We start from the raw sequence: 23643 nt of genomic DNA, 5'->3' as shown, positions 1-23643 counted from the left end.
CTCCTAACCACAGCTGAATCAAAGAACAAAAGAACTAAAGAAGGTCTTGAGCAGGAACGTCATCTGCAACCCAAGCTTTATTAGTCCATACCTCTAGCAGCAGAAAACCAACATCGAAACACTTTCTCCTGCGTTGTTTGATTCGAATCCGAACGCCAAGCCCACAATCTCGCCTTAATCTCTGCCATCATTCTTTCTTTGTTCCAACTTCCTTGATTGAAGATACAATTATTTCGAGTCTTCCAAATGCTCCAAATCACACACATCCAAACAGCAAGGAAGAAGTCCACATCCTTATTACTCCCCAAATTCACGAAAGCGTTGAAATGTGCTTTGGTTTAAAATGAAATACTGCTTGCTTACCAGTCCAGCGCAAGATTTCTTTCCAGATTTTCTCCGTTTTTTGGCAAAGGAAGAAGAGATGATCAATGGTTTCTTCTTTCAACTGGCAAAGGGCGCATAAATCAGCCGCCGGGTGTGTCACCGCTTGTCTCCTCCGAAGGTTGTCCACCGTTGCGATTCTTCCTTTAAGGACCTTCCAAACTGTAGCGATGACCTTGGCTTGGAACTTGGGCTTTCCAGATCATGGCTATCTCCTTTTGAACTCCCCACAAATTCGACGTTCTCCTGTTTTTAAAGAAAGTCTCATAGGCTGTCTTGACCGAGAAAACACCGCTACCGGCTGCCTTCCATCTCCAAGCATCCAAAGTACCTGCATTCAGCCGTATCTTGTTGACACAAGACCTTAAAGATCGAAGCTGCTCCAGTTCTCTGTCCCTCAAAATCCTATCCCACTCGAATTTCCACTCCCAAGTTCCTTCAATCCATTCCCCCATACAACCAACCACACCCTCTTTGTTGGAGCTGAGACGGTAAAGTCTCGGGAACAAATCAGCCAAAGAATTCTCCCCCGCCCATCTGTGTGTCCAAAACCTCACCGAGTTCCCATCTCCAATCACTCGCTCAAGATTTTCCCTCACCCCTTTTCCATCCTCACCCCTGCTCAGTCCCACCACTTTCCTCCACCAAGCCGACTTAATCATTGTGTTTCCCTCAGCCCTAAAACCTTCTCCATCCCACTCCAAGTCCCCATGGCAAGATTTAAACACCTTCACCCACAACAGATTTTTTTCTGTTAAAAATCGCCAGATCCATTTGGCCATAAGAGCCGAGTTAAAACCACCCAAATCTTTAAAATTGAGCCCCCCCCAAATTCAAGACCAACACAAAGATCCTCCCATTTTACCCAATGAATCTTTCTCACTTCTAAACCCCCCCCTCCCACAAAAATTTACTCAAGCATGACCGCATCTCCGCTAAAACACCTTTTGGAATAAGAGAAAATGAAAGATGATATACCGGAAGGGAAAACAGGACAGATCGAATCAAGGTAATTCTTCCAGCAAACGAGAACTTCCGTTTTTCCCAACCTTTGATTTTACTCTTGATATTTTCCACCACGTATTGCCATTCCGATGTTCGAGAAATCCTTGTCCCAATCTTGATTCCCAAATATTTAGTGGGCAGCCCACCCACTTTACATTTGAGAATTCCCGCCAGTTCTTCACTTCTGAAGGCTGGAATCCCCACTCCAATGAGACAACTCTTGTCGAAATTCACTGTTAATCCCGAAAGTAGTTCAAAGATCTTGAGGACAAACTTTAATGCTCTGACATTATCCACCTTATTTGATAAGACGAACATTGTATCATCGGCATACTGAAGATGTGATATTCGAATGTCTTCTTTCCCAATCTTATACGATTCAATCAGATTCTTTTGCACTGCTCTTTCCACCAGAAGGTTCAGACCTTCAGCCGCTATCAAGAAAAGGAAAGGTGATAATAGATCGCCCAGTCTAAGACCTCTACCAAGTTGAAATTCACCTGAGGGACTGCCGTTGACGAGGACATTTGAAGATGCCGAGGTGAGACATCCTTTAATCCGCGACCTCCACCTATCACTGAAGTTCATCTTCTGAAGCATACCATCAAGAAAGCCCCAATCAACAGTGTCATAAGCCTTTGCGAGATCTGCTTTGAAAAGAATCAGGCCTTTTTTCTTCCTCTTGCTTTCATCAATAATTTCATTAAGAATAACAACGCCGTCCAAAATGTACCGTCCCTCGATAAATGCACTCTGACAATCTGAAATAACAACATTCAATACCTGTTTCATTCTGGCTGCCAAAACCTTCGCTATCACCTTATAGAGGCAGTTGATAAGAGAGATCGGCCTGAAATCCTTGAGCTCTGTCGCCCCTTCTTTCTTTGGAATTAGTACCACAAACGAAGTATTGCACCCTCTTGCTAATTTCCCATATTGATGAAACTCGTTCATTAGTTTGCACAAGTCTTCTTTGATAATTTCCCAACACCTTTTTAAGAACAGGAAATTAAATCCGTCGGGTCCGAGGTTTTTATCACCATCACACTGCCACACTGCCGATTTAATCTCCTCGTCAGAAAAGGGAGCATCAAGGTTATCTCTGATGTCGTCCGGGAGCTTCTTTTGGCCAAACTCTTCCGGTAGGACCGGTCTTCTTCTGCAAGTTTCCTGGAATTGATTTTGGAAATGACTTTTAATAGCTTGTTTTACCGCCCTCGGGTCGTCCGACCAGCTATCTCCCACCATAAGCCCTGAGATACCGTTGATGATTCTTCTAGATTTGATTGCTTTATGAAAGAATTTACTGTTGATATCTCCCTCCTTCGCCCATCTGCTTTTCGCCTTTTGAGCCAATAAACTGTCTCTATCTTTAAGATGGATCATCAAAGAAGCTTCGGCCTCACTTCTTTCAATGACTTCATCCTCATCAAGCCCCAAAGAATCATCAATGAAGTCCCATTGTTGTATTTTATCCCTCAGCAAAGAGATTTTCTCCTCAATTCTACCAAACGAGGTTTTATTCTAGCTCTTCAAGTCCTCTTTCAATCTTTTCAATTTTTCTTTAAACACAAAACAACCCCAACCTGATATGCCTCCCTTATGCCATGAATCCTTGACAACATTCTCAAAATCGGGATGATTTAACCAAGCATTAATAAACCGAAATGGCTTTGGGCCCCAATCATCTGCCTTTGTCTCCATGATAATCGGGTAATGATCTGAAACTGTTCTCGGCAACCCTCTCGCCATGGTCTGACCCCAATTCGACAGCCACTTTTCATTTACCAAAAATCGATCCAATTTTGATTTACAAAACCCTTGTGGTTGATACCACGTGAAGGATCTCCCCTGTAATCGAATATCTTCCAAATTATTATCAGAAATGAATTTGTCGAACACCTGTAAATCTCTAGCTGAAAATTGAGTCCCTCTGCCACACCTTTCCGAACTGATTCTAATAGAGTTAAAATCATCAGCAACACAGATACAAGAATCTCTATTCTGATCAATAACAAGACTCACTTGATCCCACAAAATTTCTCTTTCAATAAGACTCTGCGGAGCATAAACATTAATGAAGCAACATCTCAAATTACCTGGAGACCAAAATCCATTAACGATCAGAGTACCCGGAAGATCCCATTGGCTTGATGTTGAAAAATTCCTCTTGTTCCAAATCGAGAGAATTCCCCCCGATATCCCAACTGCTTGGCTTTGTGCAAAATCAAAATTGTCTCCACCCCACATCGATTTCAATTCCATCTCCCTAATTCTCTCCATTTTTGTCTCCTGAAGAAAACAGAAATCCACCTCTTGCTTGCGAATCAACTCACTCACTTCTCGTTTCTTAACTGAACTCCCAAGGCCACGGACGTTGAAAGAGAGCACTTTCATTGAAAACAATTTTCCTGATTCGCCTCAGCTCCTGTCTTCCCAGATTTCCCAATGATCTGTTCCACCATTTCCACATCGTTGAGATCGCTCGAAAGACCCAGTTCCTTCCCAAAGTTCCAGATTTTGTTTCCCTCTTCGAATTCGTTGCAATCTTCAGCCCACTGCTCTTTCTCGGCCTGGTCATCTGACTTTGTAGCATCGCCTTTCTCGAGGGGTTTACAAATCACACCAGTGCCCCCCGAAATTTCTGAAATCTTTCGGCTCTGAGAACCAGCGACTTTTTTTGGTTTAAGAAGAAGAAATCTATTCTGCCCAAATCTCATAGGAGATTCGCCCCCATTTCTCTTTTTGAGATAAGAGGTTTTTTCGCTCCTTTTCCTCTGAGAAATCGAATCAGAGAGCACTTCAGTATTTTCAATCTCCCGATAAGAGGTGGGTTGGGCTGATAAAATCTCCTTAATGGGTTCCTCTAAACTTGGGCCATTGACAAGATTCGCAAGAATTGAATCAAGCCCAACTGATGAAGAAAGAGACCGTTCCTGAATCACGCGCCTGGGCTTCGAAGATGGGCTCCGTATCTCTGGGCTTGGTTGTTGGGGCGAGGTATGGTTGGACTTACACACCCTACTTGATTGTGATGAGTTTCATACATTCTAATTTATTCTTTCATTTTTTTTAGTGAGGTACTGTGGCGGATCTTCTATATTTGAGCTATAAGGGTGAATGGGTGGTAAGGTATCAGTGCACATTAAATCATTTCTGTCTCGTGTAGAATAGCCACTTTTAGTTTGGACTAGTAGAGATGACGTGATTTCGCACGTAAAAATGATTTATTTAATGAATAATTTTTTATTAATGTAAATTTATACTATTTTATTTCATTTTATAATTATATTTATCATTTTAATATATTTTACTAATTATTTGATAATATTTGAAACCTATAATATTATAAAACTCATAAAAATGAAAAAAAAAAAAGAACTAATTTTAATTAATTAAGCATCACTTAATTTTATCGTCATTAGAAAAAAAAACGACAAAAAAGAAAAGAAGATTAATATGAAATACAGATTACTATTAATTTTATCTTTACATAATTAATTTTAATTCTAAAGATTCTAGCAATATTAAACTTCCGACAACACTAATAAATAAATCATTTTTATTGTAATTTTAAATTATTAAAATTACAGAATAAAAAGTAGTAAATTATGTGGATGAAGAGTTATAATGGATTCTACTACTTAAATAATTATTAACATATAAACATAATATATTATTAGATCTATTATATGTATAATATATTAAACTACACAATGAACTTTATATTAAGTATACATGAGGGGATATAATAGGCAAATCAAATTTTGTAAAACAAGACTCTTTTATAATAGAATATAGATTAAACTTGTTTATTTATTATACCTAATACATTTAAGAAAATGATAAATTATTTAAGAAAAATGTGTACATCCATAACTCTTTAACAGTTGCATATATATCATTTATTTGTGTGTGTATTTGTTACAAATATAAAATTATTAATAGAAATACATTAGTTAATTTTTTTTATAAATGTTTGAAAATTTAAGGGTTATAGTCGAGAATTATAGCTCGAAAATTTTTAAATCCAAATAGCCCGCAACTTGTATAGCCCATAATACAGTAGGACTGATTCGGAAACCCGATAAATTGACCCGATTGGCCGTGAAGCTAGATTTGAATCATTTGATAAATTGATCCGATTGGCATCTCTAGCTAGGTTATTGTCCGCTACTATTTCGTTTATTTAAACCACACTATATATGTAAAAAGAAACAATATTGGTATTTATTCGATATTCAAGAACAAACACGAAGAATGAAAAAAAAAAGAAATAGCCTTAATTATTTAGGCATGATGAAACTAGATGTTGATAGGATCGACGTACAAAGCAATGATGTGGGGCTTCAAAACCTTCTCCGGTTGAGTGTATCCATCTTCGTTGCCTTTGTAAGTGAAGGGTTATATACTTAAAGCAACGCTTTTATGCTTGTATATATTGATACCTTATTCACTACTATTTTCCTATTTGAATTATTGTTATTGCATAATCCTATTATAGTCCAATTTATCTCATACTATAGATTATATGGTGTGTTGTAGATCACAGAAGATCATATAATTGGAAAAAGTTGAGATATAAATTGAGTTCACAATCGAGGCAACTATGGACGAGTTGCTGGTTTAGATTGTAGCATAAATGGATAAATAGTTTGTCTTGGCTATTTATTTATGCTAGTACCTTCGTGTATTGAACAGGATCACAGTGAGATGAATTCTTATATTCTGACTAATTAAGAATCAAGATCTCGGTGACTTAAATAATTTAACCTTAATTGAATTAATCGGTGTAAATAATTAATTGATTATTACTTTGATTTATCATGGGTGAGAACTCTGTTGAAGTTCAAGATACTCGATACTTTGGGTGATAACAATTATTATTTGATATGCGATTATATTGCAATAAGGATCCGTGTCCTGCTGATAACAGGATGATAATATCCTCTTGAGGAACTTAATAAGTTTATCGTATTAAACCCTGCAGGTGGAATTAGTTCCGATACGATAATAAGTTTAAGTGGTAGCACTCGAGATGTCGTTTATAATTAAACGACTAATTAATTAATTAATTGATCGTCAGAGGAATTAATTAATTAATGGATATTCGATATCTTAAACACGGAGATTAATTAAGTCTAATACTAGCCCCGACTCACCTAAAGAATAAAGAGGTAATTCAGTATTAATTTTCTAGTGGAATAAATTAATACTAGTGTCTCGATTTATATTCTGGGCTGAATAAGAAAAATCGAGCACTGGGAGGCCAAACTTTATTCGAGCTAGTAGATCCCCGATTGGCCCAAATTAAGGCTTAAATCTCAAGTGGACAAACAATTCATTATCTCTAGATTCTTTCTCATTAATAATTGCTATTATTATTATCTTTTGCTATTTTAATTAAAAGTAAAATGGCAAACATAATAATTGCTATTATTATTATCTTTTGCTATTTTAATCAAAAGTAAAATGGCAAACATAATAATTGCTATTATTCTTATCTTTTGCTATTTTAATCAAAAGTAAAATGGCAAACATAATAATTGCTATTATTCTTATCTTTTGCTATTTTTAATCAAAAGTAAAAGATAAGAATAATATGTGATATCATTCTTAAGAATGAACAATCACGTAGCAATTAGACATAATTTTGAGAAAGAGAGAAATTGAGAAAGAAAGAGATTGAGAGTGTTTGTTCATTGGAGTTGAGATAGGATTCGAAGATCGTTGCCATCCAACGTCGAATCTTGCCGTGGGAACAATTCGGAAGATCAACTCTGGAGTCGATCACTTCTCGTTTCGCAGGTATACTTCTTTTACTACCTTGTAGGATTATGGTTTTTGTATGTACTTGTTAGATATCCGAAATGGATCGTGGGCACACGAACCGTATATCAAAATATGGTTCCTACAATTGGTATCAGAGCCAAGGTCCGGACATTTCGGCTCTATCGGATTAATGAGTAGTAAAACCATTAGATCTTGGTAGAACTTTGCTATATCAATATGCAGGTTTTGTATATTGTTTGTCGTCTTATCGTGGATCATTTATTTGATTTGTCGATTTTGGCCTGTAATCTTAAAATCACGACAAGCTATGCGTGATTAGATTAGGATTTCCATTTGTATTTTTTTTCTTTGTTGGTTTATCTATTGGAGAACAATAGAAATCAAGAACAGAGGGTGATAGAATGCAAAATGGAGAAGCACTGAAATTCCGGGCTCCCGTTGGTCGCCCGGTGCCGGAATTCAGCCGGTGCCGCCGTGCCTCTCGCAGGAAATCAAGTTCTGGCAGTCTCCGAAGAACAGCTATAACTTCCTCTACAGAAGTCCGATTGAGGTGAAACAAGTGGCCACGGAAAGCTCTTTCAAATACGAAGAAGTCGTATTTCTGCATAAAATACGATTGGAGTTCGTTTGAGGGGTCAAACGGAGCGTTGAAGTTGGCTGACCTGTTCAGCGACAGTTTGACGAATTGGGCCTATCTTTTGGACTTCTATGATTTAATTCCATTGGGCTCTCTTTTGGGCCTCTTAAATTAAATATATTGGACCTATTTAATTAAATTAAGTTGGGCCTATTTAATTAAATTAATTTGAGCTTATTAATTTGGGCTCTTTTATTTAATTAATTTGAGCCTCTTTGATTTAATTAATTTGGGATCTTTTATTTAATTTGGGCTACTTAATGGATGGAGTGTTTCGCGGACGACGAGACTTGCCAAAAGACGAAGAAATCTATTATGTAATAGATTAGAATTTAATTTCCCTTATTTTATTCATTTGTAATAAAATAGGCAGGGAAGAACAGGTTCCAGGTTTCCACGATAAGACGACAATTTTTTTGTCGGGTTTCTTTTATGTCGTGGAATTTAATCACCGTTAAGGTGTTTTAATAGCATGATATTTTTTATGTGGTTTTAAATGCGCATAGTATATCATGCTAGGTGTTATCACGTTTTCTCTAAGCATGTTTTAGAATTTCAAGCGAGCATGTTTTATTACATGTGTTATAGAAATGCATGCTTAGGTTTTCCGTGTCAACGTGATTTAACCTGTAAACCTTTTGAAGTAAAAGACTAAGCGAATAATTCAATTTTTTTTATAAAATTGATATAGACCTCCACAGTTGGTTTAAGACAAAGTAAATTGATAATTGGTGTAAACGTCCACACGAACGTGGCTTGCACTCGTTATTAATTTGCAGCTTTTGTCGGTTAAACTTCTAAATTAAAAAAAAAAACATTTTAATCTTGTGAATAAGTGGGAGTTTTTGCATGTAAACGTTCACACTATCGTGACTTGCATGTATTAATTTCTGCGAATTATTCTAGAAATGATTAAAATTAATTATTTTAACCTTGAGAATAGTGGGAGCTTCTCGTGTAAACGTCCACACGAACGTGGCTTGCACGGGTTAGTCTTTCATGGATTATTCTAGAAGGGGTTAAAATAAAAGATAGTCATAAAGTTGACTAAACTGTGGTCATAGCTTAGGCGTTTATTTCAAGTACAACTCCCCAACGGAGTCCCTTCTTGAAATTGCGTGGTCTAGACAAGGTCCGTTTATTGGTCCCATTTTTTCATAAGGATAAGTTGAAAATGGAATGAGACCAAAGACTGGGTGTCTGGTCAAACGAAGAGCGCGTAAACGTCCACACGAACGTGGCTTGCGTGTAATTCGATTGGGCTAACGGAGGTTTCAATAATATTGTTTTATCAAAAGGTTACAATATTATTGCTACGAATCTTTATGCAATAACGTGTTTTCTTATTTGCATTTGTTTGTTTAATATTTCAGATATGACTATTACCCCGCTTTTGAATGTTTTATCTGCTAAGCCGCTTACTGGTCCGAATTTTTCGGAATGGAAGCGCAATCTGGGATTTGTCCTAGACGCGGAGGAGTATAAGTTTGTGCTTACTACTCCTGCTCCCGCGAACCTTACTACTCGGTCTTCCGAAGAGCAAATGGAGGCCCATAAGCGGTGGCATAGGGCGAATAATATGGCGAAAGCTTATATTATGACCACTATGTCTTCTGCGTTGCAGCTGCAACATCAGTCGTTGGAGACTGCAGCTGCAATTATAAGGAACCTCGAGGAGCTCTTTGGGGAATCAGACCGATCAGTCCGTTTTGAACTCATGAGGAAACTCATGTCTTCAAAGATGACGGAAGGTTCGTCTGTGCGCGAGCACGTGCTTGGAATGATTAATCATTTCAATGAGCTGGACGTGCTCGGTGGAGGAATCGAGGATGCCATTAAGGTAGACATGGTTCTCCACACTCTGTCCAAATCCTACGAAAACTTCCGACTCAATGCCGTAATGGGCAAGAAAAAGTTCACTCTAAATGAACTGCTTAATGAGTTGGTAGCGGCCGAGGGGGTCATGGGAAAGAGTCCACAGGCTTTGGCCACTGCCACAGGACCCAGTTTTCCACCGAAAGGTAGGAAGAAGAAAGGGCCCCATGGCAAGAAAGGCCAAGAAAAAGGTGGGAGCAAGAAGAAGCTAGGCCCGACCGGAGGCGTTAAAAAGCCAAAAGGGAAAGGCAAGTGCTTCAAGTGTCAGAAAACTGGACATTGGAAATCCGACTGTCCCTTGATGAAGAAAGCTCAAGGTATTTCTATTGCTCTAGTAACGGAAACATATTCAGTTTCGAGATCTTCCCATCAATGGGTTGTTGACTCGGGTGCAACTGACCATGTTTGTTACACCTTGCAGGGGTTCCTGCGGACAAGGGAGCTTAGTAAAGGCGAGCTAGCACTCTCCATGGGAAATGAAGCAAGCTTACCCGTTGTTTCAATTGGAGATGTGAATTTATTAATTGATGAACATGTTTTGGTTTTAAGAGATGTACTCTATGTTCCGGGTTTTCGGAAAAACTTGATTTCTACCATTCAATTACGAAAGTATGGATATTCTGTTCTTTTAGAAGACAGTGCAGTATTCATTAAAGATGGTCAAGTTTTATTTAGAAGTGCGGCTGATTCTCTTTATACTTTTACATGTCCATTTGATTATTCTTCATCTGCTTTTACTTTGACTACAAACCAAAAGAAGAGAAAAGCTTCTTCTCTAGAGAACCAAACTCTTCTTTGGCACCTACGATTGGGTCACATCAATCTAAGGAGGATCCAAAGACTGGTTTCCGATGGTATCTTGGAGTCTCTTCAAGTAGAACCAATCCCAGTCTGCGAATCCTATCTAGAAGGAAAGATGACGACTCGGCCTTTCAAGGCCAAGGGGTATAGGGCCAAAGAAGTGTTGGAACTGGTTCATTCTGACTTGTGCGGACCTATGTCCACTCAAGCTCGTGGAGGGTACGAGTATTTTGTCACTTTCATTGACGATTACTCAAGGTACGGGTACATTTACTTGTTGCGCTACAAGTCTGAATGCTTTGACAAGTTTCAAATATTCAAGGCGGAAGTAGAAAAGCGACAAGGTAAAAGTATCAAGTCATTGCGATCTGACCGCGGTGGCGAATACCTCAGTAACGAGTTTAGAGCATACTTGTTAGAATCTGGGATTACATCTCAGTTGACTACACCGGGTACACCCCAACAGAATGGTGTGGCAGAGAGAAGAAATAGAACTCTTCTTGAGATGGTTAGATCGATGATGAGTTTTGCTACTTTACCCATTTCGTTTTGGGGATATGCCTTAGAAACAGCTGGTTACATTCTAAACTTAGTGCCTTCTAAGTCGGTTGCTAAGACCCCGTCCGAGCTGTGGTCAGGGCGCAAGCCTTCTCTTAACCACATCCGGGTTTGGGGCAGTCCAGCACACGTGCTGAACAAGGATGCCGATAAGTTGAGCTCTAGAGCTGAAGTAAAGTTGTTTATAGGATATCCTAGAGGAACGAAAGGGGGTTATTTTTATTGTCCTAAAGATCAAAAAGTCGTTATTAGCACTAACGCAAGATTCTTGGAAGAGGACTACATAAATAACCATAAAAGTAAGAGTAAAATTATATTCGGAGAGGTCAAAGAAATTGGCACGACAAGTCAGCCAATTCAGCCAATTGTGCAAGATGTAGTACCGCAGGTCTCATCAGAAAAAGCACAGAATGTCGATACCGAATCTGAAATAGTGCCACGTCGAAGTGAGAGGGAATCAAAGGGCAAACTGCCCAGTCGATATGCATTTGTCAATAAATCTAAAGATTCAATTGACGATGGGCTTATCGAAGAAGATCCCTGGACTTACTCCGAAGCACTAGCAGATCCGGATGCTCTTGAGTGGGAGGCATGTATGGTTTCAGAATTTGAATCCATAACTGCCATGGATGTATACGAGAAATGTTTGCTACCTGAGGGTCGAAAGGCCATTGGTAGCAAATGGGTATACAAACGCAAGAGAGGACCGGATGGGAAGGTTACGGCCTTCAAAGCGAGACTGGTGGCGAAAGGTTATACTCAACGACCTGGTATCGATTTTGAGGAAACTTTTTCGCCAGTAGCCATGCTTAAGTCTATCCGATTTCTCTTGTCCATGGCAGCCCATATGAACCTTGAGGTATGGCAAATGGATGTCAAGACCGCATTCTTGAATGGGTATCTTGAAGAAGATAGAGATATCTATATGCTACAACCAGAAGGGTTCATCAAGAAAGGTGAAGAGCATCTAGTTTGGAAGCTTAAGAAGTCTATTTATGGACTTAAGCAAGCTTCACGATCTTGGAATAAACGTTTTGATGACGTGGTCAAAACTTATGGTTTTGAGCAGTGTGTCAACGATAGCTGCGTTTATAGGGTCTGTATCGATGGGAGTTTGGTTTTCCTTATACTCTATGTGGATGACATACTTCTCATTAGTGATAATGTGAATGTATTGTCTGGCATTAAGGATTGGTTATCCCAACAGTTTGAAATGAAGGATCTGGGAGCGGCAGCATATATTCTCGGAATAAAGATTGGTCGTGACCGATCTAAGAGAATGTTGAGTTTGTCTCAAGCATCCTACATTGACACTGTTTTGGCACGGTTCAGCATGCAGAATGCTAAGAAAGGTTTTCTACCTTTCAGACATGGTGTTCCGCTATCTAAAGCTTTGTGTCCCACAACACCTGAGCAAATAGCGAGCATGAAGACAGTTCCTTATGCTTCGGCTGTAGGAAGTCTCATGTATGCGATGCAGTGTACCAGGCCTGATATCTGTTTTGCCGTTGGCATTGTGGCTAGATATCAAGCGAATCCAGGTCAAGCTCATTGGACTGCTGTAAAGCACATACTCAAGTATCTTAAACGGACTAAGGAGTATGCGCTAGTTTACCAGTCTCATGATCTGACACCAGTAGGGTATGTAGACGCCGATTATCAAGGTGATAAGGACAAGAGGCGGTCTACTACTGGCTATGTGTTTAAGTTTGGGGGTGGAGCCATTGTGTGGAGAAGTGTAAAGCAGAAATGCAATTCACTATCCACCATGGAAGCTGAGTATGTAGCTGCTTGTGAAGCTGCTAAAGAGGCTGTATGGCTCAGGAACTTCCTAACTGAGATTGATGTGATTCCTAGTTTGCCGAAGTGCATCACAATTTATTGTGATAACGAGGCTGCTATTGCGAATAGCAAGGATTCAAGATATCATCAATCCATGAAACACATTGATGGCAAGTATCATTACATTCGGTCAGTGGTCAAGCATGGTGATGTTGCATTACTACATATTGCGGGAGTTGATAATCTTGCTGATCCCTTCACGAAGAGTCTTCCTGGTGCGGTGTTCAACAAGCATGTTGAAGACCTTGGAGTTCGTGACCTCCCGATACTAAACTAAACTTTAGTATAAGTGGGAGAATTTGTAATAGAGATTTACAAGCGAGTGGATAGCTAGAGGATATTATCAGTTTATTAGTCATGTTGTATACTAAAAGTTTGCTTTAGTATAAGTGGGAGAATTGAAGGGTTATATACTTAAAGCAACGCTTTTATGCTTGTATATATTGATACCTTATTCACTACTATTTTCCTATCTGAATTATTGTTATTGCATAATCCTATTATAGTCCAATTTATCTCATACTATAGATTATATGGTGTGTTGTAGATCACAGAAGATCATATAATTGGAAAAAGTTGAGATATAAATTGAGTTCACAATCGAGGCAACTATGGACGAGTTGCTGGTTTAGATTGTAGCATAAATGGATAAATAGTTTGTCTTGGCTATTTATTTATGCTAGTACCTTCGTGTATTGAACAGGATCACAGTGAGATGAATTCTTATATTCTGACTAATTAAGAATCAAGATCTCGGTGACTTAAATAATTTAACCTTAATTGAATTAATCGGTGTAAATAATTAATTGATTATTACTTTGATTTATCATGGGTGAGAACTCTGTTGAAGTTCAAGATACTCGATACTTTGGGTGATAACAATTATTATTTGATATGCGATTATATTGCAATAAGGATCCGTGTCCTGCTGATAACAGGATGATAATATCCTCTTGAGGAACTTAATAAGTTTATCGTATTAAACCCTGCAGGTGGAATTAGTTCCGATACGATAATAAGTTTAAGTGGTAGCACTCGAGATGTCGTTTATAATTAAACGACTAATTAATTAATTAATTGATCGTCAGAGGAATTAATTAATTAATGGATATTCGATATCTTAAACACGGAGATTAATTAAGTCTAATACTAGCCCCGACTCACCTAAAGAATAAAGAGGTAATTCAGTATTAATTTTCTAGTGGAATAAATTAATACTAGTGTCTCGATTTATATTCTGGGCTGAATAAGAAAAATCGAGCACTGGGAGGCCAAACTTTATTCGAGCTAGTAGATCCCCGATTGGCCCAAATTAAGGCTTAAATCTCAAGTGGACAAACAATTCATTATCTCTAGATTCTTTCTCATTAATAATTGCTATTATTATTATCTTTTGCTATTTTAATTAAAAGTAAAATGGCAAACATAATAATTGCTATTATTATTATCTTTTGCTATTTTAATCAAAAGTAAAATGGCAAACATAATAATTGCTATTATTCTTATCTTTTGCTATTTTAATCAAAAGTAAAATGGCAAACATAATAATTGCTATTATTCTTATCTTTTGCTATTTTTAATCAAAAGTAAAAGATAAGAATAATATGTGATATCATTCTTAAGAATGAACAATCACGTAGCAATTAGACATAATTTTGAGAAAGAGAGAAATTGAGAAAGAAAGAGATTGAGAGTGTTTGTTCATTGGAGTTGAGATAGGATTCGAAGATCGTTGCCATCCAACGTCGAATCTTGCCGTGGGAACAATTCGGAAGATCAACTCTGGAGTCGATCACTTCTCGTTTCGCATGTATACTTCTTTTACTACCTTGTAGGATTATGGTTTTTGTATGTACTTGTTAGATATCCGAAATGGATCGTGGGCACACGAACCGTATATCAAAATATGGTTCCTACAGTAAGTAACATCTATGATGCGTTTAAGATTCAAGATTCTCATCAAAACATCTCTCGAATAAGGAGACGGCATCAGACACTCCTCATTTATATCCTTCCACGCATCTGTTGCTATTTCGAAGAATTTAGCCACCGCTTCTTCTATTGTTGCATTATTATCCCTCATGTAGGATTCAATGCCAGTAGCACTCTGACCTCTTTCTTTTTCCACCTGAAAATTGTTGGTAAAAATTATTTCAAGAATTGAGAAAAATATGATCTAATATTTGCTCAATATTATTAACCATACCTCATAAGTAGCTATGTCGTCAATGACTCGGCAAATGAGGAGCCCTGCTACAAGCATTTTGGGTTTCTTGGCTAGCCATTCAAAGTCTTCGTCGACGGCGGATTCGACGACGTCGTTGTGTGGTAACAGTAAGTGCAGGTGATGAGTGCATTCTTTAGGTACTCCTCAAATGGTGGTAAATATCCTTGTATAAACCACTTTGCCTCAACGTGGTAGCTCCTCACCAATTCTTTAAGCTATACATGCAAAATCAAACATATTAAGTAATTAATAAATTTCACATGTGATGTGAACAAGAAATATAAATAAGAAATTAATTCTTCAAGTCGTACAGATTCTATGGCATAGTGCGCTGCGTATGATCTTCCTTCCTTAGCCAATTCTTCTTCAAATTGCTCGTACAGTTCCAAAAGAGCTTTGTAGAATGGCTTCACATATTCAGGTAGTTTATGAATCTCCCCAATATTCCACCTAATATAGAAAAGAAAATACATTTTCTTAAGAAAACCGATAGGCTATATACAAGAAAATAAATTAGTATTTCTAATCTTATGTTTACCTCTCAATTGCCTCAGTAAAAATGTCGAGCTCTTCAATTACACCATAAGCATCGTAAGTGTCATCTATGATTGAGGTCATAGTGATGGTTTTGGTGAGCATTATACGAGCACGTGAATATTGTGGCTCGTGATACACTCCCATTGCTAGGGATGGCAATCGGGTACGACGGGTACGGATAGTGACTATCCATACCCATACCCACGAACTAAATGGATAGTGGTTGCTACCCACGAAACTATCCATGGATATCAAATGGTATCCAAACACGCTACCCGCGGATACCCGCTACCCGTCGGGTATCCGCGAAACCCGCTATCCGACGGGTATCCGTCACCCACTATCCGACGGATACCCGCTATCCGCCGGATACCAACTATCCGCTGGATACCCACGAAATAGAATTTAAATATAAATTTACAACAGATTTAATAGAAAAAAAAAATCAACACAAATAGCATAGTTCAAATCCACAAAGAACAATGTTTAAATTCAAATTCACAAAGAACAATGTTCAAATTCATCAACTAAAATATAAAATCCAACAAAGAACAATGTCTATAATTGCTCGACAGTAGAAATAGAACCCTCTTCATTGAACTCTTCTTCTTCATCTCCAAGAACAATGTCTATAATTGCTGGACGGACGACGAGCGGCGGCCGTCGAGTGGCTGCCGACTGGTGGCTGAAATTGCGACTTCGCGAGGAGGGCTGGGGAAGAAACGGCTGAAGGGAAGAAACGACTGAAGGAAGGGGCGTAGGGGAATTACTAGGGTTTAGGTTTAGCTCAATATTAGACTTTGGGCCTTATTGTTTGGGCCTATTTTAAAATATAAAATACTAGCCCATAATCTCAAAATATGTATTTAAAGCCCATATTTTATAGAATTTTTTGTGGATATTTGACGGGTAATTGACGGATAATTGACGGGTAATTGACGGGTATTTTTCGCGGGTAAACGGGTTTCGCGGGTATGGATAGTAAGTATCCAAACCCATACCCACAAACTAAATGGATAGTGAATTGTACCCACGAAACTATCCGTGGATATCAAATGGTATCCAAACCCACCCTAATGGGTTCGGATTTTCGCGGATATCCGCTACCCGCGGGTAGATTGCCATCCCTACCCATTGCCCAAAAGAAACACTCTACCACTCTATCTCTTGCATAAGGAAGTTTCGAGACCAGGTCCACCACCTACATATATAACATCAAATTAATTAATTAAATATTCATCTTTTTAAATGTAATTAAGGAAGCAAATGTATACAAAGAACTCATGTATTTAATATGTTACCTTGAAACTTCATTGAGCTCCTCCTTGTGAAGCATTTGCAAGAGATTATAATCCAATTTGGGAAACCTCAAGAGAAATTCATTCTTGTCTTGATACTCTTCATAGATGGAGATGAAGTTACGAGCTTCGATTCTTGGATTTCCGTAGTGCAAGGGTTGAATTAGGGCATGCGAAACTTGTTTGCTAAGAGGAGACTCAAGGTGTGGCGCTATGGAGTTGAGAGTGGCAGTAGCAAATTCAAGCGCCTCGTCCAGTATGGTTTCTCCACGTGTTCTCAGATACGACGCTTCGTAAAGACTTAGCAAACCCTTGCCATCATTCTTAAGGTCTTCCTGGAATTTGCCATTCTCATCGATCCATCTACCAAAAATATCTGCATCAACAAAACTATATTAATTAGTATTTTGATTAAATTCAATATTAAAGAATCTATATAATATATAAAAGAGGAGTTTTTTCCCTCCATGTTTTCCCTCTCTTTTTTTCTCTCTTCTTCCACCAAAATTTTCACTATTTTTTCTTTTTATTTTTTTATAATTTAATTATTTTCTAATCATCATCAAATTTGATTCATGAAAAAAAAAAATCAATAGTATGCATCTTAAATTTAATATAGTGTAAAAATCATCAAAAATTAATTTAAAATGAATAGTTATGAAAATTTTTAAATATTTTATTTTCTATCTCCTCATTATAGATTTACAACTTTTTATTTATGTTTATGTATGAAAATATTTGTTATGATTAATAATAAGTATATAATATAATATGCATAATGCAAATTTTCATTATCGAATAATTTTTAAATTTATTTAATAACTATAATATCATTACACTTTGTATAAATTGAAAATTTACATTTTTAAATTCAGGATTTTATTGAGTAATTGATGTGAATTATTAATTAATTTATTTAAATTTATCGTTTAATTGCAATGTCTGTCGTGCATCGCACGAATGGGCATATACTAGTTATCATTAAAAAAAAAAAAGAAGATGCATGTACATACCAGAAGATATACGGTGGCCATGTTGCCTGAATAATCGGAAATGAAGTGCAACAGTGTATAAATCATAAGCCTCATCTGTTAAAACATGTTATTATCATAATGAAGAGAATAAAGAGAAGCAAGATGATTGTTGTTGTATTGCTTATGTTTTCTGAAGAATACAATCACCCTTTATAATGTATTACATTCCTCTAAAGTCATACCAGGATCCCTATGATTAAGGGATCCTTGGTTAATATTTGACTGATACATGGAGATTTGGCTACTGCAATTTCTGACTTTTGGATGCTGCTATTCTTGACTTTGTAGTTATTTTCAACACTCCCCCTCAAGTTGAGTAACGGGATTCCCGATATTCAACTTGCCAAGAACTTCTGAAAAACTCTTGGAGTTCACAGCTTTGGTTAAGATGTCAGCGAGTTGATCTTCGGATCTGACAAAGGGTAGGGTCACGATCCCTCCTTCGATCTTCTCTTTGATGAAGTGCCTATCAACTTCAACATGTTTGGTTCTATCATGTTGCACCGGATTTTCAGATATGCTGATGGCGGCTTTGTTGTCACAGAACATTTGGCATGTTTTTGTTGGATGAAGACTTAACTCCATTAGTAGCCTTCTCAACCAAAGAACTTCAGTCAGCCCACTCTTGATTCCCCTGAATTCTGCTTCTGCACTTGAGAGTGCCACTACCTTTTGTTTCTTGCTTCTCCATGATACAAGATTCCCTCCAATGAAGGCAAAGTATCCTGCTATTGATTTCCTGTCAACTGGGTTTCCAGCCCAGTCAGCATCAGTGTAGGCTTGTATCTCGAGATGTCCAGTCTTCCTGAACAGTACTCCATAATCAAAGGTTCCTTTCAAGTATCTCACAATTCTGAGTGCTGCTTCCATATGGTCAGCTTGTGGTTGGTGCATAAACTGACTCACAACTCCAACAGCATATGCAATATCAGGCCGAGTATGGGAAAGATATATAAGTTTCCCTACCAAACGTTGATATTTTCCTCGATCCGCCAATTCAGCTCCCTTCACAATCTGTAGCCCATGATTGACAGCCATAGGCGCCTCAGCTGGCTTGCAATCTAGCATCCCAGTTTCTGCAAGAAGGTCAAGAGTATACTTCTTCTGATTGATAAAAATCCCGTTCCTCGATCTGAGTACTTCGATCCCGAGGAAGTACTTTAGTCTCCCAAGGTCCTTCATTTCGAACTCCTTGAAAAGATTTGCTTTCAACTTCTGGATTTCTTCTAAGTCATCCCCTGTTATGATCATGTCATCAACGTAAATGACTAAGCAAGAAATAAGATCACCTCGTTTCTTCAAGAATAAGGTGTGGTCTGAATTGCTTTGCTGGTACCCGAACTTCTTCATAGCTGTGGTGAATCTTCCAAACCAAGCTCTGGGAGACTGTTTGAGTCCATATAAAGTTTTTTTCAATCTGCATACCTTCCCTTCCTCGAACTCATCTGAAAAACCTTGGGGTGCATCCATGTATACCTCCCGTTCTTCTTCAAGCTCACCATGAAGAAAGGCATTTGTAACATCAAACTGATGAAGATCCCAATCCTTGTTTGCAGCAATGGAGAGGAGCACCCTGACCGTGTTCATCTTTGCCACAGGCAAGAAAGTTTCTGCATAGTCGATCCCATATGTTTGTGTGTAGCCTTTTGCAACCAGCCGAGCTTTGTATCGCTCAATAGATCCATCGGGTTTTCGTTTGATTGTGAAAACCCATCTGCATCCCACAGTTTTCTTCCCTTTTGGCAACCGACACTTCTCCCATGTGTGATTCCGGTTTAGGGCTCCTATCTCTTTCTTCATAGCATTTCTCCAATGCTCGATCTTCAGGGCTTGCTCTGCTGTTTGTGGAATCTCCTCATCATATAAGGCCGCTTCATAGGCTGTGGCATTTTTGGACAAGTTTCCCTTGGCGATATTCCCAATTGAGTATCGCGAATTCCTCACAATTTTCTCTGGGGTATACCGTTTAGGAGGTACACCCCGATTACTCCTGGGTGGTAGCACATATCTCCCAGTATCTCCATCTACTGTATTATCCTCCTGTTCTTCTTCAATGACTTGAGAAATATTATCAGCAGAATCAGAAGCCACAATAGTAGGTTCACAAGATCGTACCTCAGATATCAGTGGCGGAGAAGATATAGGCTCATGCAGCGGACTAGATTGTTCTGGAGTGGATGAAACATGCTCGGTGGTTAGGTTAACTTTTTCTGTTGGATCTGCTTTCGGGACTGGCATTGGTAACCAACTTAACAAGTCGATCTCACTCTTATTCTCACTTTCACTCTCCCCCTGACTGTTAGGGTGGTTACTGTAAAAATACTCAGTTTCGAGAAAGTCACAGTTCATAGTGGTCACAATTTGACGGTTTTGAGGGTTGTAACATCTATACCCTTTTTGATTGACCCCATAGCCCACAAACACACACTTGATAGCGCACGGAGAGAGTTTTGTCCGCTCATGTTTGGGAACATGAACGAATACGGAACAACCAAAGATTCGTGGTTGCAGCGTAAGGGCAGTGGGTATATTAGCCAAAGTGGATAATTTTTGTAATGGGGTTTGAAGTTTGAGGGTTCTAGTGGGAAGGCGGTTTATAAGGTAAACTGAGGTTGCGACAGCTTCGGGCCAAAAATGGCTGGGTACCTTAGACTCAATCATCATAGCTCGGGTCATTTCAAGCAAGATTCTATTCTTTCGTTCGGCAACACCGTTTTGTTCAGGGGTATGGGGACAAGTGGTTTGATGAATTATCCCTTTTTGTTGACAAAAGTTCTGCATGTTATGATTGACAAATTCACCCCCGTTATCAGTTCTAAGGACTTGGATATTTTTCTGGAATTGATTTTGCACCATGGCGAAAAAATGAGTAAATTTATCAAAAACTTGAGATTTATTTTTGAGAAAATATGTCCATGTCATTCTAGTGCAATCATCAACAAAAAGCAGAAAATATTTAAACCCTTGACCCCCGGCAACAGGTGAAGGACCCCAAACATCAGAGTGAACTAAAGAAAAAATAGAATCGACTTGAGTATCACTGGGTTTAAAAGGTTGTCGATGACTTTTAGCCAAAACACAAGTTTTACAAGACAAAGTATTATTTTGCATAATGTTAGGGAATAAAAGTTTAAGGTAACCCGTGGATGGATGCCCTAACCGACGGTGCCAAAGCCAGGCTTCCCGGTCAGCAGTTCCGTGAGCCAGCATCACCTTGCCTTGTTGAGCTATCTCATCCACATAGTACAATCCATCCCGCTCAGTGCCACGCCCAATAATCTCCCCCGTCCTGATATCCTGAAGCAAACAGAAGTGGGGATGCATTATCATGGTACAATTGAGCTCTTTTGTAACATGACTAATAGATAAGAGTTTGTGTGAAAGAGACGGGACATAAAGACAATTTGAGAGACGTAAAGTAGGGGAAATTTCTATAGTTCCGGCTCCTTTAACACGAGTCAAATCACCATTTGCAGTCTGAACATGCGTACGATGTGATGTTGATGACTTAATAATATCAGTTTTATCAAAAGTCATTGTATCAGTGGCTCCACAATCAAAAATCCACCCTTTATCTCTATCCCTATTATTACCTGACATCTGGTACGCAGCTGAAAAGTTTGAAGGCCTTTTAGGGTCAATATCATGATTATGCATTTTTTTTGGTGGTTTTGCATAAAATGGGGTATACTATATAAATCCCTAAATTTCGAGGGACTAGGCTGCAAATGGGGGCTATTCTGATATTTAATAAGAGTAGGTGGGTCTTTTTGCATTAGATGGGGTAAGTTCTGCAATTTAACAAAACCTCGGGGTAGCCTTTGTGTTTTATTGAATTTTAGGGGGGCAGATTTTAAGAGATGGGGTAATTTTTGCAAATAAAGGAAAGAAGGAGGGTTTAGTGTGAAAGCACTAAACCCTATACCTAATTTTAAACACTTATTTGCTTCTCCAGGCGCCTCCCTCTCACATTTACTCCTTCCATTCTGCCCAGCTGCGAGATGGAGATACGCGGCCACAGCCGCTGCTTTCACGGCCACCGTCGTTGTTCTCCCGGCCACCGACACAGCACACCCACACACGGCTTCGCCTCTGCCTCCGGCGAAGGTCCAACTCCGCCGCCGCGTTCCGATTGAAGTCGCCGGCTGGAGCCGCTGCTGCTTCGCCCGGAGCCGACGGTCAGCCGTCTGGCTGAAGGGCCGCCGCAGCCTACTGCTGCTACTGCTTGAGATCGGTGATTCAGCCGCTCGCTGGAGGAGCGTTGTCGACCGCTGGCTCGCCGACAGCAGTATCTCGCCAGCGCCGCCTCGCTCAGAGCCGCTGCAGCCGTCGACAGAAGGAGCCTTACTGAAGGAACACTGCCGTCGACCATGGACAGTAGCAGCTTCGGCAGCCAGTGCCCAGTCCGGAGTCGTCTGACACCGACGACACTGATACCATGTTATGGTATCGTCGCCCAACAGCTCTCTGCGGCTTTCACCCACAACGGCGGCGCCGCTGCCACTCTCCATATTTTGGTGAGGTTTTTTTAGGTTTTTGATTTTGGGTGGAATTTGAAAAGAAATCTGAAGAGGAAGCTTGCGGAAATTGAATTTGGTATTGCTGCCCCTTTTTTTTTTTTTTTTTTGAGTTCCAAGGATTAAACCTGCTCTGATACCATGTTAAAACATGTTATTATCATAATGAAGAGAATAAAGAGAAGCAAGATGATTGTTGTTGTATTGCTTATGTTTTCTGAAGAATACAATCACCCTTTATAATGTATTACATTCCTCTAAAGTCATACCAGGATCCCTATGATTAAGGGATCCTTGGTTAATATTTGACTGATACATGGAGATTTGGCTACTGCAATTTCTGACTTTTGGATGCTGCTATTCTTGACTTTGTAGTTATTTTCAACATCATCGCTATAATCTGTATTTAGATTGAAAAAATGCTGCAATTTCTGCTCAATCTCACTGTCAAAGTGATACGAAATGCCAAGACGTTCGAGTGTGTCGATAAGGTTCATCGCTTCAACAAGATTGCTTCCCGCAGCAGTTATCATATCCCTAACTTCATTCTTCAACACTTCAACTGTTTTGGAATGTTTTTCTGCAGCCTATATACAGTAAACAACGAACGCGTTTTTTAATACTTATTATAGTTTATATAAACGGACTATACAAAATATAAATAAAATTAGTGAAAAATATGGAGGCAGAATGAGAATGATTCATTGATGTGGAAGTAGAATCATTTTTGATGAATTGATAGCCCCACAAACTTGGGGAGAAATTGGCGATGGGGCGCTGAATTTCTGCTTGGGGTGGAGCCATTTTTTGAATGAGAATTTAGATTTTGTATGCTGCTAAGTGTATATTGGTGCTGTGAAAAATGAAGGGTTTCAGTATTCTATCTATTATATAATAGGATTAAGCCTTAGCCTATCTGGTATATCTAAAATCTCACCATTTCAAAATTTTCCATATATAATCTTCATCATTTATTAATTAATTAATTATTACATTCTATATAAAGATTCATTAATCATAATAAATATAACTAATAATAAATGTATATATATAATAATATTAACATTACATATAATCTAAATTAATAAATTTTATTATTTATTTTTTCTAGATAAAAATTAGAGTTATATGTCTGATA

General features: G+C 38.6%; 1 pseudogene; it reads right to left on the bottom strand.

The window, feature by feature from the left end:
- Positions 1-5691: 5691 nt before the first annotated feature.
- LOC131007039 ((-)-5-epieremophilene synthase STPS2-like) lies at positions 5692-23309 on the bottom strand (annotated as a pseudogene).
- Positions 23310-23643: the final 334 nt, after the last annotated feature.

The sequence above is a fragment of the Salvia miltiorrhiza genome, chromosome 1, assembly GCF_028751815.1.
Source record: "Salvia miltiorrhiza cultivar Shanhuang (shh) chromosome 1, IMPLAD_Smil_shh, whole genome shotgun sequence".
NCBI classification, from domain to species: Eukaryota; Viridiplantae; Streptophyta; class Magnoliopsida; order Lamiales; family Lamiaceae; genus Salvia; species Salvia miltiorrhiza.
The sequence above is the reverse complement of the archived record's forward strand: the minus strand, read 5'-3'. Positions and strand labels throughout refer to the sequence as shown.